The sequence below is a fragment of the Cavia porcellus genome, unplaced genomic scaffold, assembly GCF_034190915.1.
Source record: "Cavia porcellus strain 051 isolate PalLab524CR breed Dunkin Hartley unplaced genomic scaffold, mCavPor4.1 scaffold_7, whole genome shotgun sequence".
Taxonomy (NCBI): domain Eukaryota; kingdom Metazoa; phylum Chordata; class Mammalia; order Rodentia; family Caviidae; genus Cavia; species Cavia porcellus.
In genome coordinates this window covers 58,715,649-58,742,526 of record NW_026947490.1, presented here as the reverse complement: position 1 = coordinate 58,742,526, position 26,878 = coordinate 58,715,649, and positions in this window count along the sequence as shown.

Here is a 26,878-nt window from a genome sequence, read left to right as displayed (position 1 = left end):
GTGCAGAATTGAAAACAGGCTTTCTCCAGCGCAACAAGGGTGATGACTGCAGGCAGAAAAGCAGCCTCAGAAGCAGTGCATCAGTGAGGGGATCTCAGTAAAACATGGACCTTTTGCCTATTTTCTATTCTCTTAACCTCTATAGAATATTATACTAGGCAGATTGCTCAGGAATTTTTCCTGTTTCCAGTTACCCACAAGTATTCTATTAAAGTTACGTGACTATAATGAAGTAAGAAGTGTGCAGTGATGAGAAGCTGACTGTTATGGCTTTTATCTAAATGTCCTTTCAATGCCTCCTGTGCTCATAGGTAAAGCTTTTCATATATGGCTGGATCTGGAGTGTGATATTTACGGGTTATGGGCATATATAGTAACTGGATTGATCCAGTGATTAAATTAATGCATTAGTTCTAGGTGTGGCTGAATGAACTAATTCAAAACAGAAACCCCATCCTGGGTGGGGAGTGGCACCAACCAATAGGCTTGTGGCCTAGATGGAATACAAAGGGTCAGAAGGATGGCAAGATTACTGCTTCCTGCCTGCTTGCCATGGACAGTTTCTCCTCTGGATGGCTCTTTGCCATGCTGCCCTGCTTTACAGCCAACCAACTATGGACTGAAGCCTCCAGGAATTGTGAGCCAAAGCAAACCTTTCATCCTTTAACTTGGAACGTGTCAGGTATTTTGTCTCAGCAATGAGATAGTAACTAAGACATTGGCCTTCACTCAATCTCTATCCAGCTGAGCCTCAAAGGTGGTTGCAAGAGCTTCATAACCAACAGAATATGACTTCAATTAAAAGGGAGGAACTGGAAGGAGAGAACCCATTGCTACTGGAGAATGTGGTTGCAGTGCTAAGGAGAAAAAAGGAGGGGAAAAAAATCCCATCTCTATGAAATCAGCTACACAGAGGGATCCATGCAAGGCCAGCAAGGTGCTGATGCAACAAAGATGTATCTTAATCATTTGAAGACATAAAAGTTATCTGTATCCCTGCAGAAAGAACAGTGACAGATGAAAGCATTCACATAAAGCTCACCGGAGAGTTCTCTGCAACTTTAAGTACTGCAAAATAATGGACCCAAGAAATCTATAGTCATTAGAGCTTACTCAAGTAGTATTAGCCAGGCATGGTGACCCATGCCTGAAGCAGGAGGGTCAAAGTTCCAGGCCAGCCCAGGAAAGTTAGTGAGAATCTGCTCCCCCCCCCCAAAAAAAAAATTAATAGGGCTGGGGATTTAGTTCAGTGGTACAGAGCCACCGCGTTCAATCCCGAGTACTGCAAAAAAATATTTATTTAATAAAGAGGACTGGGAATTATAGTTCTCTCTTGATTCAATCTCCAGTACCTCAAACAACAACAACAAAACATATTATTCTTATGTAAGGGGCATTAATCTAATTGCACACACAGAGTCTAGAAAAGTACTGCTTACCCTCTGAAAGAAGAAAGCACTAAAAGCTATAAAGCAAAAAGATAACGAAGATTATATAAGTTAAGACTGGAAACATGAGTACATCAAAAATATAAAAGCTACAGTAAAAATTACAGGCAATGAGACACAAATCCAGTTATAAACCATCGTCTACGTGCTTTTAGTGGTTGCTCTAGCTGTAAAACAGAATTTTTTATCTACCTGTGATTTCTATTTGTTAAATGGCTTGAAATTCAGGATTACTGAAAATTAATCAAAAATTATATGTTGTGATGAATTATCCAGGAAACAAAATGTCCAAAATTTATTTAGAACCCAACCTTTAACAGGCTAGATTTAGGTTGCTGTTTTAGATATAAAAGTACAACAGAAAAGTAGTCTCAAAAGTAACTGCTGATGTGTATGAGGTAGAAGCCATTAAATAACCATCATCTGGACCTGGAACTGCAGTTTCATTGAACAGAACTAGAAAATGGAATGAGGAATGAGCAATTCTCATTCAAAGTGTATCTTCACAAAGTGGGGGAGCTAGTTACTATTTAATCCATGGCATTGATGACTAGAGAAAAAGGGACTCAAATAGTTTTTAAACTTAACAGCAACAAAAGGCGGCAGCATTTAAAGCTACTAAATTATTAGAAGAAATGAACTATAAGAAAACAAAGTCACAAAATGAGAAACCTAAGTTTAAAATAACAGCAAATCTTTATGGTTCATGTTTTCATCCAAAATATTTTCACTCAGCTTACCAGAGCAATGTAATGCTTGCTGGTATTTTGATCTTGGCTTCTTGGCCACATTTGGGGTGTGGAGGCATATAAGAAAAAAAACTTTAGGATTAAATGTTAATATTCCATAGAATGTTTTTCCTACCAAGCAACCTCATGAGTTGAAGTTTTGGCCACAGAACTAAATAGAGTACCCTATGCCTCTAAATAGGATACCTCACACTGTTCTTACAAATAAAGTACCTATAGTAGGCTTATTATAATACAAGTTGTATGCTGCATTTCTGGGTTTATATATTTTTCCTTTTCCAACTCATCACTGCAAATTCTAAAGAATTTTCACATCCTTAAAAGAATCATAGTTTTTGACTATGACTTCCATACAGTAAAATATGACCGTGTAAAAATTATACAAAAATTCATAACTTTAGCTGTCACAAAAATATGTTCTTATAAACACATAATCTCATACTAGTGGCATTATTGTCAGCTATAGCTCATATAGTATCTGACTATGATATTTCTATATTACTTATTAAATATGAACACTTTAGACAGCTCTACATTTCTGCTTTTTGCAAGTTGAACTCTGGGCCAAGTCCCTTGTGATTATAAGAAGGGTATGTATAGCTGTGTTAAGTGACACTCAATTACAGAAGGCATCTTAAACACCCAGTCTTTGAATTAGATCCAAAAATTTTTCTACATTTCTTGTCATTGCTCTCAGTGGGAAAAAGAATCTTACAAAGTTTTAGATCATTCTTAGTCTAAAGACGTACTGGGCAAGAAAGCAGTCTGTCTTAGTTACTTTTCTCATTGCAAAACACCCAACACTCACAAATTTAAGAGAGGAAACGTTTATTTAGCTCATAGTGTACAGCAGGTTCAATCCATAATTGATTGGTTCCAATTATGGCAGGGTAGCTTCACAGAGGGAAATCATTCATGGCAAGCAGAAGAGAGCAAAAGCAACAAGGAGCCTAACAGCGTCTTTATGTCCCTTTTATGCTCTGTCTAGGCTACCACAATTACGGCACTGCCAAACTAATCAATGGACTGATTTAGTAATCACACACTCTTAATCCCAGTATTGTATCATGAATCAATCACACACTCCAGATCCAGCTACCTCTGAAAAAGCCCTACCAATGACTGCATGAAGCTTTGGGAAGACATCTAAACACAAGTCATAACACTTTCTAAACTAGCAAAAAAAAATCATTTTCAATTAAATCAGATTAAATTGGCATCTATTGCTGTAAGCCTACATTTTTAACCTACTGATGATTTCTCTTTGGCAAATGAATTGAAGTTCAAGAATAATTATTGAAAATTAAGCAAAAAATTCTGTGTCATAATGAATTATTCAGGAAAGAAAAATTCCAGATTTTATTTAAGTCCCAGCCTTTAACAGCCTGGTTTCATGTTGCTATCACAGATATAAAAGAACAATAGGTTTAAAACCAATAGGAGCTGAAAGCAATAGGTCTTCAAAATTCACCCTCCCCAAGTATTTCGAAAAATAGTCCCTTATACTCCTGGACTTAAATTACTCAATTGTTTTAGTTATATCCAGCTATAATTTAGCAGATGTGAATTAGGAACTCATATTTCTAAAGATGTCTTTCCTGTCTTCAGGTCTAAATCAAGCACCCCACCAGACACAGGCACAGCCATGAGATCGGCCAATATTTACTGGGATAATTGACACAGTTGGTAGAAATAGTAGCCACAGTGACACAGTCATGCCACTATGATCACTGTCTTACAGATTTAAAAAGGAAAGAAAGAAAAGCTGAAACTAATGTAGTCATACGCTTTGATACCTGAAACTCATAGGTCTCATCTAGGATGCTGAGAGTTTGCACATGCCTTGATCTCCTGTGTTTTTTATTAATACTAATTATTTATTTTCCCATGTGCACATCTCCACAGTGATAAGAATATTAGATCAGCCTGTAACTTTAATTAAGGACATTCTGTACAATGGGCATTATGTGAACAATTATCTGTCTTTTAGGATCCTTTTGAACATGCCTCGGTTTTCTTTTCTAAGTTATGGATTATACTGTGAAAATGTCCAATCATACTTAAGACTTAGAATGATAGTACAATGGATATTCAAATACCCTCCACCTAGACTCAACAGCTACTAGTAGATGGCTTGCCATATTTGCCTTTTCTTCTCTCTCTACCAACAATTATTTTGTCAAATTATTTGACAAAACCCAAAGGGCATTATGGTTAGCAAAAATACCCCAACCATATTTTTCTAATGATAATATGTACTTTAGCAAAATGTGCATCTCAGTGGCTGTACTGCAAATACTGGGCCACCTTTGGAGTTTACCCACTTGGTATAACAAAAAGCAAGGTAAGTACACGGGTATAAAAGTATAAATGGTGAGTTTTATCCATATTATGCACTGTGCTACATTTATGTCTATATATACCATTTTTATTACATTTTTCTTTTTTTTTTTTTCTTGTAGACTTAGTCCATGTACAACGCTGCATGAAAATCTGCTTTTACAACTTTGGGAAGAGACTGAAGTGGGTCATCAGGTGATTCAGCTACCAGTGATGACTTTGATCATGTAAGCCAAAGGAGTTAGTAAGATCTAACAGACAGCAAAGCACAGAAAGAAGACTTGATGCAAATAAACATTTGACTCCTCAAAATACTACACAGTGGTCATGTTTACCCAAATGATTGAATGTTAGAACTAAGTCAGAAAATATTATCATGTTCTTGCCAGGGGTGAAACCTATTGGATGGAATGCCAACGCCACTACTCAGTGTTGGAAATCACAGCAGACAATATGCTACAAGATGTTTTGAAAGGGCTGGGGATAGAGCTCAGCAGCCTAAAGCCTGCCTGGCAAGCTCAAGGTAGTGAGTTTGATGCCCTGTAAAAAAAAAAAAAAAAAAAGATCTTTGGAAACACTCTAATAATGAAATACAAGTAAAATATTCTGTATCACTAGTAACACTCGGAAGTATATGTATCATGACATCCTACTGTCTGAACCAAAAGCCTTCATAGCAAGACTTTATCATTGTAATTGTCAGAATCTAAAGGATTTACAGTGAAGTGACAGATGTGATGTGGAGATGTTTAGAACAGTAATGACACTTAAGAGATTTGGTTTCTTTCAAAATTGCCCACAACTGACAAAAGACATGCCAAAAAAGAAAAAAAAAATCTGACAATTTGGCTGTTATTCATTCATTTTTTGAAAGCTTTGTTTCAAACTCTTAAGCAATTTATACACAGTCTAAATACATGACAATTGACAAACATTTCACAGTTGTTGAAGGTTTCAGTAATATATGCCAAATAAAGCCTCCAAAATACAGCATAAAATGTATTCCCAAGTAGATATAAAGGCATTTTACATCTTGATTTAAAAATTTATCCTGAGGCCAAGGATATAGTTCAGCAGCACACAGCACCTGCCTAGAAATTGTGAGTTCCTGAGTTTGATTCCTGGTACCAAAAAGAGAAAAGTAGAAAAGAAATTTATTTTGGAGCTCAACAACCAGGTCTTATTCTTGCAGTAATAAACCCATGAGGTAGCAAACTCACTGAACTTATTTTAAAAAGTGACACAAATGTCACACTGAACAGTTGGCTCCTAGTTACCCACTGATGTTACATTTGCTAATGATGCTACAATTGATCAGCACAGGAACTGTTCACAAGAACAAAGCCAAAATTCCTGCAAAAATGTTAGAAATTTACAGCAGAGGAATGCATAGGACAATCTTTGGATTGGCCTCCTAAATGGAGAAGAAAACCAAAGTGTAATTGATACTGTCAACATTATGTCATGATGAAGCCAGGTGTGGTGGGTACACCTGAAATCCCAGCACTTGGGAGGTTGAGGTAGGAGGATCACTGCGTTTCAGGCTAGCCTCGGCTACAGAGTGAGTTTAAAACCAGCCTGAAATATAGAGCAAGACCTTGTCTCAAAACAGAAAAAAAATATTACACCATGTTGCTAAAATTGATAGTGAAGCTGGCACTGTGTTGTACCCCTATAACCCAGCACTTAGAAGGATCTTGTGAGTCTAAGGTCAGCCTGGGCTATATAGTGAGATCCAGGCTAGCCCAGAATACATTATGGTGAGAAAAAAAGTAATTTTGATACTGTGCACCTTTCACCATGACAATAAGATTGACTGACAGCGAAACCAGGCATGGTGGTGCATGCCTGCAATTCCAGCACTTGACATGATCCTGTCATTCACCAGGTCAGCTGGTGCTACATAGTAAGTTCAAGGCTCGCCTGGACTATGTAGAGAGACTGTCTCAAAAAATGAAATAACATCAACAACAACAAGAAAGATTAACAGTGAATCTTCAACACAAATGAAGCCAGAAATGGTAACAGTTTAAAACAAAACATAAGGCAGAGTAGATATTGTTGATATAAGTTATGCAGCAACTATGATGTCACTCAAAACACAAAGTGTTTGCCAATAGTTGCATTTTACTGGATCCTAAACTTGTCAAGCATAAATAGTTTCATAGTTTACAAAGAAAATAACAAGCACAAAATATCACAGAGAAATTTTCTTGGAGGGTTGGAACTGGAATTGATATGTGATCAATTACAACAAAGGATAAACAATATGTAGTGGCCCAAAGACCTCCACAAAAGAATTCTGGAGCAGACCAGTGAACAGAGAGGTGAAACATCACAAGCCCCTCCTTGGAAAACAGGAAGACCAATAAGATGTCAGGTTTGTCCTACCAGTAAGAAGGACAGTAAGAGACAGGAAGCCAGTAAAGCAAAACACATGTACTGTCAGGATAAGCAATGCTTGTGTATATCCTCATTATAATTCACACAGAAATTTATTTCTGTGGTTATTTTTTAGATTTAGTAAGCAAACAGTTGACATAAAAAATGATGTTTTTTTCTAAACACGAATTATGTATTGGATATTTTATTTTATTGACATTTCATTCTCCTGCAAGGTGTACATTGTATAATATAAATAGGAAGCTCCTGACTTAAAATGGGTCATAAAGGAGGTGACCAATATTTCCTGTCAAACAGGGAAATAAAAGCTAACCCCATGCACAGTCAGTGTGAGAGAGACTTATGCATGGAACACGCTGCGGTCACGTGTGAAGACTGCCTTAGGTGTGATACTGAAGCAAAGTTTACTTCTGTAGAGAGTTTTGTTTATGTTTTCATTGTTATTCACAAAGGAATTTATTTCTCCTGTTATTTTTTAGATCTTGTAGACAGGTAAACAGTTGACGTTGGAAATGTTGTTTATTCTATACACATTGCATACTAAAGCTTTAACATTTTATTTTCCTGTTAAGTATGAATTATTAACTATGATAAAATAAAACTGAAATTGATAATTCATCAATAGAAATACTCCTAAAAATTGCATTTGCAGCCCTATAATGTGCCTTTTCTAAAAATTTACCGTGATGCCCTATAAAGTTACAGACATCATGTCATTTTATTGCTAAATACTTCAGCCTTTATGTCCTAAGAATGGGGACATTATCCAATATAACCATACACCATTATCACATTCAAGGAGAGTGGACAATACTATTATAATATACCTAATATACAGTCTACAATTATATTTCTCCACTTACCCTACCAATGACCTCTTTTTCATTAAATCAAAGATCTCACACTGTATTTAAATTGTCATAGTTCCTTTAATCTAGGAAACCCCTCTCCTCGTCTTTTCACATCTCTCAGCAGTGCTACTGCGAAGAACTCAAGCAGCTATCTTGTAAAATGTCCCACAATCTGGATGTCTCAGCTCATGATTAAATTCAGGTCCAACATTTTTGGAAAAGTGCTACTTAGTTGATGTTTTATACTTTGACAGGAACACATATTGGGCCAGGTTTTGTATTTGCTCTTCTGGCTATGCTAGTGGGACCAACTTCCTCATTTCTCTTTTCAGGCTAAATATCAGCCCGAAGCAAAACCACTAGGTCTATCCATTCCTGTAAACTCAAAGACTCCACTATCACCATAGAAATGGTTCAAAGGGCTCCACATGTTCTTAGATATACTAATGTCACCTGAAAGGTCTGAGTCTCCTACATAGTACTTGATTATAGCAGTAATCAAAGGGGCAATACTTTCCATATATGGTGGGAAGTCCAAGGGACAAGTGGGAGCAAGAGAGGAAAGTCAGGAAGCTATGAGTCCACTATGCAGGTGCATCAGGCACTGGGTCAGCCCAGGAGGAAGAGGAGAAGAAGCACCCTGACCCAAAAGCAAGCAGAATCAGTGGATGTGACACCACCATCTCTATTCCACTGTTGCCATTTTATGGAGTTTCCCTTTGCTTACAATCTTTGGTAGTGTATACTGTCAGGGAAATGTCCATAGATGGAGTCTACAGCATCATTTTTAAAAATCTCCTTGTAGCATTAAACAGAGTTTATTATTCATTTGTCAGAAATTTAAATGTCAAGAGACACATACCATGACTTGCTCCAGTCCAATTATATAAATGTTAGCCAATAAAGCTAAAATTCAGCTTTATAATCCACAATTGAGGAAAACCGAACTGAACCACTCACATCAATGTAGTCAGTTCACGAAAGAGGTGGAGAGAACTGAAATCAAGGTGGGGGGATGGAATCATTCTCAATTAGAATTGGACTCCATGCATTTACGCGCTGAAGCTCAGATTTAGACCCTGCCAAAGAACAATCAGACATGTATCCCTCAGGAGTTGCTGAACAATTCAAGCAAGAAGTTGGGCATGTTTCCTGGGAAGGCACCCTACCGCCTGCAAATGAAGATGCCTGGCTTACCTCTCCCAGTAATGCGGAACCACTCCGTGTGTGCCAGCCCTGCAGCCCCCATGTGCAATTGAAAAGCCCTCTGTCTCCAATCCGATTGAATTAAGTAAGTTAAATTAACTTTTGTTCTAGCTGAGATGACTGTTAAGTCTGGAAAAAAAATAAGAAAAGAAAACAGATGCACTAGGAAAGCAAAACTTATGGTAGAAAAGAATACAGCCCTGTTTTAGAACTTGAAATGTGGTCAGCTGCTTGGCCCTGCACAGCCCTTCCTACCAGGATTAACTGGGACCTCTGGGAGCCAGAAAATGCTGTAGTGTGGAGGAATCTACCAAGCTAAGAATTTCATGTGATTGTTGCTTTATTAAAATGCTATGCTAAGCCTTTGTATGTGTTTTCTGTCCTAATTTACTCCCAACCAAATTATACTTAAAGTCAAAATCCAAATCAAAAATGTTGCTTGTATTTCTGTACTCCAAAAGTGCTGGAGCAAACTGCTAAAGTGGTACCACAGGTCACATCTCCCCTACACACACTCACACGCATGCACGTACACACTTACACCACAAACCCTATACCAGCCTTTGTTACATTGCTAAGGATGCATGCATAGGGAAGAATGGAACTAGACCACAGAGCAAAACCAACTCAAAATGATCCAACACCCAAAGGTGAGCACGGAAGCTGTGAAAAGAACACATTGGGAAAATACCTCAAGACACTGGTATGGACAATGATGTGTTGGAAAAGATCCTAAAAGCATCAACTATAAAAATAGACAAATGGGATTATTTCAAACTAAGAAGCACCCTCACCTCAAAGAAAATAATCTGTGGACTGAAGAGACAGCACACAGAATGGAGAAATCACTGCAAACTATTCATGGTCAAAAAATTTATATGCAGAATATATAAGGGATTGAAACAGATCAACAGTCCAACAATAATCAGATTTTAAAGTGAGTAAATAATCTGAATAGACATTTTTCGTAAAATAAATGAGTGCTCAATACTCATACAAAAATGTTCAGCATCATCAATCACCAAAAAAAAAAGTCAGTCAAAACAATAATGAGGTTTTATCTCACCACAGTTATAAAAACTATAAAACAATCCTAGCGGGGCTGGGGATTTAGCTCAGCGGCCTAAGCGCCTGCCTTGCAAGCGCGTGGTCGTGAGTTTGATTCCTGGTACCGGTAAAAAAAAAAATCCTAGCAAGAATATGGAGAAAAGGGAATAAGGGGACACTTTTGGTAGGAATGTGTTTAGTATAATCATTATAGAAAGCAGTATGAAAGTTCTTTGAAAACCTAAAATTAGAACCACTGCAAGACCCAGCAATCACACTACTGACTACCTATAGAAAGAAATGAAATTGGCATGAAGAAGAGTCTCATAGTTCCATATTCAATGCAGTACTAGAGGTAAGAGATTAGTCACATAATTATCCTAGCTGTCTAACAAGGGATAAATGGCTAAACAAACCATAGTATATGTAACACGATTATTAAGTCCCCCTCACACACACACTCAAAGAAAGAACTGACTCTTGCCTTTTGTGGCAACATGGATGGAACCAAAAGACATAATGGTAAGTGAAATAAATGAACCACAGGCAAATACCACATATTTTCTCTCATACATGAAAGATAAAAATGTTGATATTGTAGGGTTGGAGAATAGAATACTAGTCCTTGGGGGCGGGGGAGAGAGGACAGAGTAGCTGGATAATAGGTACTAACATACTGTTAGGTAAGAGAAATAAGTTCTAGTCATAGTAGGATGACTATCATTTATATTAATTTATTATTTATTTCAGAATAATTAGAGAAGGGCTTTGAAGAATCCCAATGCAAAGAAATAACAAGTATCTCAGGAAATGGAAATTCTAGTTATCCTGGTGTGATCATTACACACTGAATATACATGAAAAATTGTTACACTTCCCCCATAAATACTTCCCCCATAACTCTTAAGGACCCATTTAAAGTATATAGGAATATATCATTATTTGATTCTCTGGAACTTACTTTCATGGATCAAAGTATTAGAAGATCTAATCTTTTTCCCAAGCAGAGAAACAGCTTTTCTAACATTATTTCTATCTCATTAATTTGAATGTCACCTTTATCAAAATTAAATTTCACTCCATCCTAAGAAAACTTTTCTGTAGTTGACTTTGACAGGTGAACTTACAGAACTTAATGATGACAAATGTCCACGTTCAGGGAAAGCTCCAAGCATCCCAAGGAGACTGGAAAAGTAGGGGTCACCAGTCAGGGCCATCCAGAAAACAGGAACTAGATATTTTGAACAGAGATGATTTTATACAGTGACCTGATTAAAAAATTATTACAGACGTTGAGGAACAGAAAACAGTAAGTAAATTAACCCAGAAAATAGTTATTTAGGGAAGCTTGTGGGCATGGTAAGGCCAGGGCTATTAGCCCTTCCACCCCCTAACAAGACTCCAGGTTTGTTAACAAAAAGGGTTTTGGAAGCATGTCAGCTCGGCTGCTTATGATGGCACTCAGACCTGTTGTGTGACCTTTGTGCCAGTGTCACTGTCATCGTGAGCTGTCTCACCAAGTTCAGTAAGCATGAAAAATATGACAAAATGAGGAACCAGAGAAGAATGTAGTCAGTTCTGTGTGACATGAAGTCACTCTGAGGAAAAGCAAGCACTAAAGAGAGCAGCTGTTGAAAACCGTCGCCTTCTCACTGGGAAGGCATGCAGCACGGATTCAATGACCACGTCGGTAGCTTTTTCTTTGGGGTAACTCTATAATCTTAGCATTTTCATAAGGCACTTCATTTAATCCTCACGAATCAGAAGCACCGGAAGGCAAGAAAGCTGGGGAAGAGGGGCAACCTCCTGAAGTTCATTCCAGGGACTGGAGAGTCAGAAAGCAGTTAACAAAAGCAAAGTCAGAATAAACGGAGATAACAGTTTTGCCATAGAAAAGGCAGTTGACAGAACGATGAGTCTTGTTGTTTCTTTCTGTTTGTTACTGAAACCTCCATATGGCTGCAGGTAATAATAGCATTCATATTTTTATATATGGAAGAGTGAGATTTAGATTATCTCCACCTGTCTCTTCCTCTCCTTCTCAAATATTCTCTCTTTACTTCCCCCAATGTAGCAACCACCCAGGAAGCCAGGTCAAAAGACCTGTTTCAGAAAATCACACATTATGGCTTTGTTCTCTCCTTTTGACTTTTTGCAGGCAAAGAGAACTTGTCAGCAAATTTAACTACCAAAACAAGTCAGATATCCACACAATAAATATTCTTTGTGATGATAGCCATTATTTGATTCCTTTCAACACTTTGAAGTTCTTATTACTACGTCATGTAAAGGGACATAGATCTCACCACAGAATTGACTACAAAGAGTCATTGCAACAGCACTGGATGGCTGTGCAAACAGAAGTTTAAATCTAAAAGAAGGCCTTCTGGAGTTTTCCTTTGCTTGTTTTGATACTGGCTTGACGACCTGGGAAAAGTTAACCTTCAAACAGCCAGGACCCCAGCATGAGTTGCTCCTGCAGCCATCAGATACCTACAGACTCAGGGGCCTCACTCTTGGCCAGCACACATTCTCTAACCTCCGAGGACTAGGATTCTGGCTTTACCTACTCATCAGACTGCTGTTGTTCTGTGGCTGCCGCAAGCTAACTCCAGATAGATGGATTTCCTCCTACAGCAACATCCCTTCGCTGGAATCCACTTTTCCTCTCTCCCTTTGTTTTTGACAGACAATACAGCCAGAGGCAAGGCCCTTGCTCTTATTGGGTAATTCTTTCCAAATACAGCAGTGAATTGGCCCCTGTTTAGTGCCTGAGACATAGAGTCGCTCTCTACAACGCCCTTTTACATAGCCTCAAGTATTAAACCTTTCCTGTAAGATTTTTCAGTGTTCTGCCTGACAAACTCTCCCCTTTACTAAGACCTTTCTAAGTAGTTTAATCCTTATTTTATGCAATAGACCAAACATGAGCAGATCAACTGTGGGCTAACAGAGGCCTGGGGGAGACATATCGTATTGTACCTGCTCCCTGCTTTATCTGGATCTATCAGCCCCACCATCAATAGCAGTCATGCTGGTTGGCGTTACACCGGGCCAGCCTTGGTCATAAACTGAGGGGGGTAGGGGACACAAACAGGGAGGGAGGCCAGAAAGGATGGAAGCCAGTGCTCTGAGTTCTATCTCACACTCAGGGGACGGCTTCCAGAGTCCCTAAGCCCATATTCTCTGCGTCATTCAATGAGGCTGTTATTTCAAAAATCCATTTCAAAAGTCATCTTTCCAATAAAAATTTAACCAACAGCTCTAGGTCAGAGTTACCTCTTCCACTTGGAACTATGACAGCTTGGAGCCTCACCTGCTAAGTAAGGATGAAGTCTGTGTCACTTATATTGTCATTTATATTCCCATGGGTAGCCCCATGCCCTGATAATAAACACTGGGGTGACAGAGCTGCCCCTGCGTGTGAACTGCGGGTGCTGCCCAACAAACTGGGTGATGATGGCCACACTACCCAGCTGCCTCAGGGTGTTCCTGAAGCCCCAGGCATGGATGCTGTAGATTGCTGACCAGACCTGACTTTTCAGAGGTCAGGAGTATTTTCTCCTATTCTTTGGTAATATTCAAAGTGTTTCAGACATAACGGATACTACTCTTGCAAGTATTGTTTGACTGACTGATGTAGCCACCTTAATCCTTCTATCAATTTAAGGTGCCCTAAGGATCTCCTGGTTCATAATAGAACAGGATTGGAGCAGACTCAGCCCTCTGATTTTATATCTTGGATATAAAGGACCTAAGATGTGGAAATCATGCACACTCATCTCAAAACCATTTACCACTGTCTGACAAAGGGGCTGAAGAGACTGGAGAAGCTAAGGCTTCTGTATCAGAATCCATGATCTCATTGCAAAGTTTATGCCTTTTCTAGTTCATTAGTACTTGGAACCAATGAAAAAACATAAATCTACTAGTCTTAGCCAGTACTGGAGAGGATACAAATATTTGAAATGAATAACTTTAGACTTCAACTATGAATACTGTGAAATCAATTCCCTAATTACATATAGAATAAATCATTTTCCCCCCAGCAAGAAAGCTAATTAGTGAGCAAAACACAGGCAGACTATCACTACCCCCGCAGTAGATGCTTATTTGTAATTACCAGGATACCAGAGAACTTTGTTTTCAAAGGGAACAAATTCTAATTCCTCCCATTCCTGGTCTTGCTCTGGGTAACAATTGCTGCACTGAAAATGAAACTCCCCTGAAGGAGAATAATCGGTGCACTGGCAGCTAGGAAACCCAGGTACCAGTTAATAATTCAGGAGCAGTAAGCTATCAAGTTGTTCTCTCATGCTCTCTCTCCACAGAAATTTCTTACTCGGCAAAGGATCTCCAAGAAAAGTTTCCATCACTTTCATCAAAGAAGGGTTTGGAGGAATTTGCAGATTTAGATGGGTAGAGTCTGAAGTAGACTGCAGACCCCTCACAACAGAGGCCCTATTTTCAAGGGTTTTACTTCTTTGATTGAATAGCCAGTCTCCAAATAAAGTGATGATAACCCTGTGAAATGCCACCTTTAATTTGAATAACAAATACTTCTTCCACTTGCCTAAGGTCACCTTTGCAAGAAAATGAAAGTGACTGACCCCTTCCTCCAAGACCTCTGCCTAAGGGTAACCTCACCACTCCAGAAGACCCTCTACTCCCTGCTCCCCCTCTGCTACCCCCCTTGCTCTGTTAGTGAACGCTGCATTTAGCTATTCCCCATTTTATGATGCAACTTTTTACCTGGCCACACCCAAGAACAAGGATAATATAAGCAGGCTTCTTAGTTACAGCTGTTTCTTCACGTTTGCTTCTAACTCTCTTCCCTTTCCTCCTTGATGGTTCATCCCAAAATGCGCAAATTTTTTTTAAAACTGGTACCAGGGATCAAACTCACGACTGCATACTTGCAAGGCAGGCGCTTATGCGTCTGAGCTAAATCCCCAGCCCCTAAATGCACAATTTACAGGAGCACCCGGGGTAATGTACAAATTATTTTAAATTAAAACAGAAAACAAAAAACTTGCTTCTAAAGGTAAGAATTAAAATTAAAATCCATTCATGACTTTTTATAAAAACTGAAGAAAATGACTAACAGAAATATCTCATCTCAATCTAATAGTGACCAACATCATATTAAATGGGGAAAAGTTGAAAATTTTTCTTCTAAAATCAGGAATAAGAAAAGGATGTCCATTATCATTATATCTGCTCAATACAGTTCTCCAAACATTAGCCAGAAAACAAAGAAGTAAAAGGGATATGTACAGGAAAGGAAGAAGTCAAATTATCATTATTTACAGATAATATGATCCTCTACCAAAAGACTTGTGGAATTAATAACCAAATTTAGGAGCCTGGCAGGATACGAAGTCAGTACACAACACATCAACTTCCCTGTACCAAATAATAAATTTACTGAGAAAGAAATTAGGAAAACAATTCTCACTATCATCAAGAAAATTTACTTAGGAATTAAGAAAGAACTCTAAATTAAAACTACAGTAATCTGAAAAAAGAGTTCAAAAAGGACATCAAAAAATAAAATTATATACCCTGTTTCTGGATAACCATCAAAATGGCCACACTTTCAATACTGAGTTACAAATTTAATGGAATCCCAATCAAAATATCAGTATTACTCCTTACAGAACTAGAAAAAGCAAAAGAGACCCAGGATAGCAAACACAATGATGGGCAACAAAATCAAGGCAAGGGAAATCACAATCCCAGAATTCAAGTTTTGCTACAAAACTACGTGACAAAAACAACAAATATTGTCAAAAAAAAAAAAAAAGACATGTGACTGAATGGAGCAGAACAGAAAATGCAGAAATAACTCCAGGCACATTCAAGTATCCAGTCTTTGACCAAAAGGCCAAAAACACACAGCCTCTTTAACAAATGGTGCTGGGCAAACTGGCTATTTACATGCAGAGGATTGAATCTAGATTCATATCTTTCATAATGTACTAATCTAAAATCAAAATTGATCACAGACATAAATGTTAAAAGACCAACACTTAATCTGCTGGAGAATAAAATAGGTAAAATTCTTGAAGACATGGGTATAGTAAGGCTTTTCTGAACAGAACCCCAATTGCACAAGAAATAACAAGATTGAAAAAATAGGATCATACCAAATTAAAACGTTCTATATGTCAAAGGAACAACCAAGTGAAAAGATAATCTATAGGATGGGAAAAAAATGTTGCCAGCTATTCCTCAGAGGACTAATATCTAGAATATATAAAGAACTCAAAATCTTTAGACCTACCAAAATAAAAGACCCAATCAAACAATGGGCAACCAGTATGAATAGATACTTCTCAGAAGTACAAATGGCCAATAAATACATGAAAAAGTATTCCATCTCACTGGCCACTAGAGAAATACAAATTAAAACAATACTGAGATTTCACCTAACTCCAGAAGGAATTGCTGTTGTCTAGAAATCAAATAATAGCAAATCTCAGGAAGATAAGGAGAAAAAAGAAATCCTCCTACATTATAGGTGGGAATATAAACTAGTACAACCACTATGGAAATCAATATGAAGATTCCTCAAAAACTAAAACTAAATATTCCACTTAAGCCATTTAACCCCTTGTAGGTATCTTCCCCAAACAATAAAGACATAATATTGCAGTGATATGCACACAATCATGCTTACAGCAGCACAATTCATGATAGCTAAATTCTAGAATCCTGTGTATGTCCATTCACAAATGAATGAATAAAGGAAGTGTAGTATTTATACACAATGCAATACTATTCAGCCACAAAGCAGGACAAATTTGAGTCCTGTGTAGGAAATACAATAATATTAGGTGAAATTAATCAGACAAGGGAGCTTAAATATCACATGATTTACTCTTATATGAGAAGCCCAAAATATAAAGAGAAAAATAAAAGATAGATAATAGGAAATAGGAAAATAGATCTTTTGAATATGGGGAGGGGAACCAAGAGACAGAAGGAGTGTGGAGGGAGAGGAGTAAATGGGATTTTTAAAAAGTTACAATGTGCTATGCACATGTATAAATTCCAGGAGGAATGTGATATTATATACTATAACATGTACTAATAAAATATAAAAGTTGAAAAAAAAGACAAGAATTTTGAATTGAGATCCCCCTTAAGTGTTCTGTGGCTGTTTCTTTGTTCTAGCCAGCATTCTCAGGGCATGTGGTTAATAAGAAACAGAAGAGTCCTCAGTCTTCCTATTTGAAAAAGAACCATAAAATACCTCATTTACCGCACACTCACTGTGGTGTTCTCTTATTTGGTTCCCAGTGGCTCTGACAATAGATGAAAACACCCATTTCCAAATCACCTACTTTCCAAAAGCAGCAACTGAGCCCTGGGCCATGAGTCACTTGTCCATACTATCATGCCTAGATGTGAGAACATAGACATTACTGCCCCTCGCTCCGCAGTGGGCCTCTTTCTTTCCATCTGCAACCAAGCACCAAGGTTCCTTCCCAGGTCCTGGGGCACCTTCTGGCACAATAATTCATTTCTTTGGAGAAAGAGAAAGTAAGTTTGTTGAGCCAGCCAGTCTCCCTTTCTGCCCAAACAACTCCTGAATGGATGCAGGGTAGGAACTTTGACCTCTTTCCTTCCTCTTTCTTGTTTGGGAATCAGGATGTATTGCTCATTTGAATACCACAGAAGCACAAAAATATTTGAGATTTCTGTGTTCTCTGGGTGCTATGTAACTCAGGAGTCTTCAGAGGTAAATAAGCCTAACTCCAAGGAGGGTCCAAATAAAAGGAGACTTCACTACCAGGTATGATTGGGAGGAGCCCAAAGAACCCATCTGTCATCAAGCACAGTGGGTTGCTTCAGACTCAAAACTGTCAGGGCATAGTCTCTCAATTTGCTTGTTTCTTCAGTATTAACTCTGTTCTTGTAGCACACTTATCAGAAGTCTTTGGCTCAAAGCTGACACTTACAGAGACCAGATCATACCATTTTTACAATGTTAGCAACAAATCTGAGAGGGCTCTGATTGGCCATTCTAGGACAACACTTATTCCTGAGCCAATCATGTACAGTCCTGATGGATACACAATTGCACTTGGCCAAGACAATGTGTTGAGAGAACACTCCCCCCCCCCCAGCTTCCATGACATGAATTATTCATGAGAAAAGAAAGGGATGATGAATAGAAAAAAGTTAACAAATGCTTGTATTGTTTATTTTGGGGTGCTTAGGCTCAAACCTGGAATATGTATATGCTTTCTGAGCTCCTCCTCCAGCCCCAAATTAACAAATTTCAACAGAGATCCTATCAATACATAGTATCAAATATATTTAGGAGGCATTTCCCATTCTTTGCTCGTTCTTTGCACATAATAGTTTATTCTTTACAGAATACAGTATGCCAGGCAAATTAAAAGGATGGTCACACAGGTTTGTGACCATGGATAAGTCAAATGCTGTCTCTAAGCCTTGGTTTCAAGTGAGTAAACTTGCCTACATGGACAGTAAGAATGTTCCTTCTGTTAAAAAAAAAATCTATTTTATATGGTTTTCTCCATTGGAAAAATACCAATTCAAAGAATTACATTGTAATAGTAATCAAAATTATATTCTGACTCAGCTGTTAGATTGCATAATTATGGTAACATTTCAATGCTTTGAAAATAATTTGAAAGTTAACACTATGACTTGGTAAGCCAAGCAATACAATTGCTCATTGTGTGGGTTTTACCTACTGAGTATCTCATACAGCAGCTGCGCTCACAATCTGATTTTGAAGTTTTGGGAATCTATGCATTTCCTGAAAAAAATTACTTGGATTTGACAGCATGACAGTTTTGCTCTATAGATCCATTCAACAACTGATATCATCTTTCTTGGAATGTTATTTTCTGGGAAGAAAAATAATGGTATGCACCATGCTATGTTCTACATTGTTTCATTTAGACTACATTTCCAACCTGGATTGTAACAAGGTAGACACATTCATATCATGAGATATAGGATATTGTTTATGCCACAGAATATATTAAGGAAAATTATGTCTTTGTTGGTTTTACTGGAGTTGTTGAAATTCTACTTATAAGAAATTATGCAGATCAATTATTTTTCTTTCTGTTGAAATAAAACATAGAGGAAGATCGTAGTGGCCTCGAGTTGGGCAAAGAATTCTTAGCTACAACATTAAATGCCTGTCATTTGATAGTGTAAATTCAATTTCAATAAAATTAAAAATGTTTTGCTTCTAAACACATAAGTAATTGAAAACACTAGTCATAGACTGAAGGGAAAATATTTGTAAATCATACAGCTGATTTTTTTAAATATGTACCTAGGAGAGAGTATAAATTGAGAAAGTGTGGATCTGATCTGTGCACACACATAGGGCAGTATCACTCTGAACCTCATCAGTATGTGAAATTAATGCATGCAAACTAGAAGTTTAAAAATAGTATAATTTTTAAAACTTGTATCTAGAAACAAATAACTTTCTACTTAATATAAGAAGGCAAAAAAATTCAATTTCTTAAATCTCCAAGACTTGAATAAACACTTCACCACAGCATAAGACTGTATGAAAAATGCTCAATAACATTAACCATCAAGGGAATGCACATTAAAACCACAAGAAAAAATGTCACCACACATCCAGTAGAAAGACAATATAAAAAAGATAGACAATGTCAATCACTGAAACTAAAGCCCTTTTGCATTCCTTATGGTTTAGCAATTTTGCCTTTGAATATAAACACAACACAGAGTGAAAATATACATCCACACAAAGACCTGTGTGACAACGTTTATCCTAGAATTATTATAGCAGTTAGTCTGGAGACTGCTCAGATGGCCACCAACCAGTAAAGGAAGAAACACACCTACACAATGGACTACCATTCTGCAATAAAAAAGAATTAAATACAGTGGTGTTTGGTCTACAAATTCTTACCATGATTCTGGGAACAAACCAAATTGGACTAAATTAAACTTCTCAATAAGGTTAACACTGAACCTAACATTTGAATTTCAGTTAATTCTCATCTAATTCAGTTTATAAGAAGAATCATGGAAAGAATTAAGTTCATTAACCAAGGTACCACTGTATTAATATAAAGTAAAATATGAATGAATCTCAAAAAAACATTATGTTAAGAAGAAGACACCAAAGTCAAATAATTGTGTATCACATAATTCTATCTGCATATGATTCTATCTACAAGCAGATAGAATCTGTAGAGAAAAGGCATACCAACAGCTAACCAGGATTTGGGAAAGGTAGAGTAGAAGCCGGCTGAAAATAGACTCAAGAAATTTGGGAGGTAATGAAAAGTTCTAAGACTAAACTATAGTGATGGCTGTCATGTGATCTATAAATTTGCCAAAACTTTTTGAATTATACACTGAACAACTGTGAACCTTATAAGCTATATGCCAATAATGACATAAAAATTTTATTGATAATGGTAGCTGTAAAAATGACACATAAATCTAAAGGAAGAAAACAGGGAACACCAATAAAAAATATGCATAGAAATCAATTTCAAAAATTCAGTAATAAGCAACAAAAGCAAAGGTTAATTATGGGGGTGAAAAGTTCAAAGTGGATAAACCACAAGTAAAATTGGTCAAGTAAAAGAAAGAAAACACAAAATTAACCAGTAATTGTGCTATGACTTGTATCAAAATAACAAAGCCTCACACACTTATCATAGGTGGAGCTATGGGGAAGTGGTTGGATGGTGAGCATGTGATAGTGGATTATGGGTGCAACAACTGGATTAGTCCACTAATTGGACTGGCATTTTACTGGGTGTGGTTAAATAGATTTACTAATGAGAAGTCTCACTCTGAATGTGGGTGGTACCAATCAATAGCCCTGTATCCTGGATGGTCCATAAAGGAAAAGGGAAGCTCACTGTTTGCTACTTCCTACCTGCCCTTCCATGGACTGTTCCCCTCGTCTATACCACCCTGCCTTAGAGCCAGCTGACTATGGACTGAGACCTCTACAAATATGAGCTAAATAAACCTTTACTCATTTAATAAGTGGGTGTCAACTATCTTGTAGCAACAAGGAACTATAACAATTAGAATAATAAAATATCACAGGTTCAATAAAAACAGATAAAAGGAGGATAGAGATAAGTAGACAAAGGTATAATACTAGCAAAACACCAGAGTGTTCACAGTAAAACATATAAGTCAATTTGACTATTCTAGAAGAGTAGCGAGAAATAATGCTTTGAACATAGATAAGAAATCACATAAAGGTATCAAATTAAAGTCATTAGGAAAAAAGACAAAAGTTAAAATACATCCTACAAAAAAATAAAATAAAATACATCCTACAATATGGTAAACACAGTATCTTTAGTCCATATATATCCTATCTACAAAATTCTGTCTCTAAATGGAATGGGCTCAATTTTGAAATTCTAGAAAATTTTATGGGCAAATGTCACACAACAAATTCTAGGAGAGAAAATCCTATACTCATTTAAAACTACAAGTACAATCCATACTAAACCAGCTTATACCAATAAGACTAGAATTCACAGCCCAGGGTCAAGTGTAACCTTGGAATTCATAGTTCAACTAAACTGGATCAAGATTTTCCAAACAAACTGTTGCTTTTGCAAGAGCATCAGTTCTCCCTTGTGTCTGGTTATTACTATTATAAACATACATCTATCAAAACCACCAAATGCAAGAAAAAAATCAGTATTAGCAGATCATTCATTACCATAATTAGTAACAAAGTGAGTAGCCTAAACTGGAGTCCTCTCACCCCTGAGAAACAAAGCAGCTTTCAACCCACCATGGCTCACTCTAACCTGCCCTTCTGGACTGCTAGGGAAGAAACAGCTTCTTGCTGCATGGCACTTTCAGAGCTGTGCAAGTTAACTGTGCAGAGAGCATACATGTGCATTACTTGTAGTTAGTGATCACTGTATTTCTTCAATCAGGCTACTGTTTGTGGAAGTAATATGTGTTGACCCATGAATGATACATATTTCCACTCTCATAAGTCTCAGTCTGGTATAAAGAACTGGCTCCCAAGTGCATGTTCAGATGTGAGGGTGGATGGAGAGATGGACAGCAGGAAAAACCTGGGAAAGTTCAGGGGGCAAGGGCCTGGTGCAGGGGCCAGGGCCTGGAATGAAGAAATGGATCTGATAGCAAGATAGAACTGAAGCCACTCAAAGGAGAGAAAACTACTTGAACAGAGGCTGAGGAAAAGAAGTAGAAAGCATGGAAGAAACAGAGTAAGCCTCAGGGTGCAGGGGTGAAGCGGGTAAACTTGAGGGGAAAGCTAGAAGGTAGAGGAACATGATATCAAGCAGAAAAGGTGAGGTTGGGGTGTTTAAGGCACAAGGAGTCATTCCAAAGTTTCCAAAATGAATTTGGGAGCAGTGTGGTCAGAGAATATTTTAGGCAGACTTTTTTATGGGCTGGATGCCTGGGAACTCAGACAGAGAGATTTGAGCCTCAGCAGCAATCCAGATGCAAGAAAGACGCATGCTAGAGCTGTGACAGTAAGACAGACACAAAAAGTGACAGGGAATCCTGGGGAGGCAGAAATACCTCTTCCTCTTCCAAGCTGTCCAGCTAAGATACTGATTCACAAAAAGCCATTTTTGCTAGTTTGAATCAAAGTCTTAACTTGACAGAGTCTTTCTTTCTTTTAGCACCCAATTTTCTTTCTACTGGGTAGAGAATTCTGCAACTCCAAGGTGCACAGAGTTAGGAGACATCCCTTGCTTTGAACAAGCTCTCCCTGAACAACGGAACACAGGTATTTTACATGAAAGTACTCCTGTGCACAATTCAAGTACAAGACTAGAAGCCCATTCTCCAAAGTTCAAAAACTAAGCTTGAACCTGAGCTGGGTTTCTAAAGGCAGAAAACAGCAGGCACAAAATATCAAAGATCACATTTCTGATAAATTCAAAAAGATAATGAGTGTTTGAATCACTTTCCTCTATTTCCTCCGGTCAGCTTTCTATGTTCCTGGCATGCAGAAAGTGCTTGGGGTGCTCCCAACTTTGTCTGGCGTAAATGTTCTCGTGGCAGGAACTCTAATGTGATATAATGAGAAAGCAGACTTGCCAGTGTGCAAAATTTGTTTAAAGATTTTTATCAAAGAACCTCACAACAGATTGAGTATCTTGGGAGCACTTCCCAAGATGGCCTACATTGTAATCCCTTTTATGCCTCTGTCTCACAAATGTCATGTTAAGTAGTTTGAGAGTAATGATTACTCTTCAACAAACACAAAATTCATATCTGCATAGCATTTGGTGCTGCACTGTGTCTCCAGAATTCACATGTTGAAGTTTTAATCCCTGTATCTCGCAACATGACTCTATTTTGTGACAGGGTCTTTAAATAGGTCATTATGTTTAAATGAGGCTAGCAGGTAGGTTATCAGTATGTATTTAATATACTATATATTTTAAATATACCTTCAAAGTGTGTAATACACACATTATATGTACATAATACATGTGTATGTACATTATACGCACAATGTACATAATACATTTTTTTTAAATTGTATATAATACATATTACTTTTAAATTATGCAAAAACACTAGCAAATTTTCTGATTTGTACATATGTAGAGTATTAGGAAATTCATATATAATACATATGATTTTACTGTGTGTGAATAGACTTTACAGATATGGGTTGGTCAAATGGAAAGGAAAGCAATAACAAATGGTTTATTCAATCACCTCCCTGTTTTGGGGGGAACGTTAAATAGGAATATTTTGGTTCTGTCTCAAGCTAGTTATGTATGTGATCATACAAATACATTCACTCATCTCTCTGAGTTTCCACTTTCTTATAGATGAACTAAGGAAGCGTTAACCCAGATAAATAACCTGCAAACTATACCCACAAGAATCCTAGGATTTCAGTAAGGTCCCTTAGGGATTGTTTTCTCTTTGGGGTTTTGCATAAGGATATAAGAGGTCATCTTTAATGAGAGAGCTTGAAAAAGAAAAATGCTATGAGATGAATTTGAAACCACCCTGGCCTATGTTCTGTATAATTCTACCCTTCAGAAGAAGCATTTCTACTCATTAGTTCCATATTGGTATAAAAATCACCACATTCACAGCACAAGTACAAGATAGCGACCAAGCTTAGAAACACACGGGGTTTCTCAGCCTCCTTGCCACGGCAGCACTGGCTTAGAAAATCCTCACATGCAGGAGGCCATTCTGTGTATATTGACAACTGGACACCATTGGCATCCTACTGCCACTTGTGACCCCTGAATATACACCCTCAGTCTCTCCTGTCTTCTTTCCCTGCCTCCAGTCACATCCTGCAATCTAATTTCCACTTCAAACATGTGCTGTCCAAACCTGCCATGTAAAACTTTCCATGATTTCTGATCTCACTTGGGAGAATCATCACCATTTTCTTTTATTGTAAGTAAATCCTTTTGTGATCTGCTCATGGCTATATATATATATTTCCAACTCCAAATGTCACTGCTTCTTGAACACAATGCTTACTTACCAACTCTTCCTACAAAATCCTAAAAGTTCCTCCAAACTGGTCAGATTACCATGCCCTTCAATGTCTTTCTCATTTCCCCTTCCTAGAAGCCCTTTCCCCTACTCATCCTTTAAGAATGAGTTAAGCCATTCTGTCCTCCAAAAAGTCTTCTCAAACATCCTGCCAAGGCTTTCCAACTTTCCATATCTCTTGTACTAGCACTGCTTGCATTGGCTGCAGCTCTCCTCATAAAGCATTTTGATAACTACTTTGCTAGTCTACTTTCTCCTAAAGTATGAGCAGCCCATGTCCCAAAAGATAGCTTGACACCAGGTACAAGCCATTTGTTCCTTGGCTTCTTTATGCCAACTAGTCAGATAAGAACAGGTGAGTCAGTTCACTTGGCTGACCCCAGCCTACATTCAGCCTATTCTGCTCTCAATGAAATGCATATATGACCTTTTTTCCCAGGGGATTTATACATGATTAGTTAATTTATTTTGAGTTTTTTGGGGGGAGGGTACCAAAGTTGATTAGGCTGATATTTTTCAGAAATATTCTTTAACCGAGAAGTACCAAGGATATGCTCCATGGGCTGAGACCAGGGTTACTTTTTCTACTTGTGTCCCTCATAGAACTTAGCAAAGGACCTGGAACATAAATGATCCCCCATAAATATGTATTGAATGAATGAATAAGCCCTACCCTCCATGACCCAATTTTCTTCTTCAGAAAATAGCTTAGGCTTTGTAAGTAGCCTATAACTAAAAGCAGGTACAAAACTTAATACACAAAACTAGTCTTCTATTTGGCTCCCAAAAAAAGCATCAATGGCAAAACCAAAACTAAAGACATTTATTTAATTCCCACACACTGAAGAAAAAGAAAAATGCCTTTAAAAATAAAACCTATGAATACTTTAATTTTCTACTGAATTCAGAAAATACACCAATGGTCTGGCATACCACAGGATATAGAATGTCCATTTCTAGAATTACAATAACATCTGTTTTGTGTTAAAAACTTGTACCATGGTTTTGTAGTGATGGACTAAGCTAAACTTGCAAACCGAGATTAAATGAGCATTTTCGCTTACAAAGTTTCCTGAGTACTGCAGGAGCCCACGTGGCTGGAATGCTACAGGACCCTTATTGCAGAAGCAGAAATGGAACCAAGTTTGAAAATGGAATAAACTTCACTACATGCTGCACTATTCCTGAATGGTAAAAGAGTTGGTTTATACGTTAACAATAATAAGTATTTATTATTTTATCCTAGGCATTTCCCACGTGGCTATTAATAGACTCAACGCATTTTTTCATTATTGTGAAACTGACAGTTGTGGGTCATGAAACAATAGATCAGCACTGAATTAATTCTGGTAGCTTAGGACTGAGGGTCCCAGGCAACTGTTTCTTACCTCCTGATGTTCTCTGAAGAAACGCAGCACAAGCAATTGGGGGTCCTATTGTCAAAGTTTACCAAGGACTACAGCAAGAAATCTGCACCATTAGGGAAGTGGGATTCCTGGACAAGTATCGACCTCTGTGACATGGTCATGCTCAAAGAACATAAGAAGTTATACTACTAATTTCTTTTAGTTCATTGAAGAAAAAAACAGCTTGTGCTTATATTGTTTGATCAATTATGCATACCTATATCTTGTAATCTGAGCAACTACTTTGAAGATAACAATATGCAATATATTAACCATTGTTGATTTCCTATTATCTTGTTTTGAAATTCTGTATCTTTTTTTCTCTTTAAAAAATAGATAAATAAGACACAAGGAATCTGGATCTCAGCTCTTTCCAATTATCTCCCAACACAGTAACAAAGGGAGAAAACTGGAATTGTACCAAATTTATCCTCAAAAGACATTTTTTCATAGTGGACAGCAAAATAAATCATTTTAGTGTTAGTAACTATTTCAACAAACAATGGAATAACTTCTCAGGCGCAGTGGACGTGTAATCTTTTGTAAGCTGGTATATATCAAGTGCATTATCTTTTTCTACATATCACAAACAAGTATTAGATTTTCCCTGGTAATTAACATTTAAAAATTGACAAAAGTCATGACTCAGTTGAGCTCCATTTCTAGTCCATACTTTCTTATAATTCAAATATAGGGAGAAAAATTTAGTAAAACAGCAAAAGAGCAAAATTGAATACAGAGATCAGGATATATATACAAAATAGTTGCTCATGGGACATAGTGCCAAATGGCTGCTGAAAGGCTGTGGCTTACCTAAAATATGCCAGAAATGTTGCTTACCTAAAATATGCTAGATATTCATTAAGAACATATCTGCAGTCTTCCCA